Below are 422 nucleotides of genomic sequence, written 5' to 3' on the forward strand. Positions count from 1 at the left end.
ATCAGGCTGGCAGGGGAGAGGTTAGGGGGTGATCAGGCTGGCAGGCAGAAGTGGTTAGGGGCAATCAGTCAGGCAGGCAGGCAGGCAGGCAAGTGGTTGGGAGCCAGCAGTCCCGGATTTTGAGAGGGATGTCCGACCGCTGGTTTAGGCCCGATCCCTGGATCGGACCTAAACTGGCAGTCGGACATTCCCCGAGGGGTCCCAGATTGGAGAGGGTGCAGCCTGGGCTGAGGGACACCCTTGTTCAGTGCATGAATTTCGTGCACCGGGCTTCTAGTGTTTCTATGAAAATTAAAACTTTTGCCCTAGCTGGTTTGGCTCAGTGGATAGATATGTATTTGTTGTCACTTTGTTGTTCATAATTTTTTATCTTTGCCTTTTTCTTCTTCTTCCTCTTCTTAAAGAATACCTTTCAGCATTTC

This window comes from Myotis brandtii, unplaced genomic scaffold, assembly GCF_000412655.1.
Source record: "Myotis brandtii unplaced genomic scaffold, ASM41265v1 scaffold1074, whole genome shotgun sequence".
Classification (NCBI taxonomy): Eukaryota; Metazoa; Chordata; class Mammalia; order Chiroptera; family Vespertilionidae; genus Myotis; species Myotis brandtii.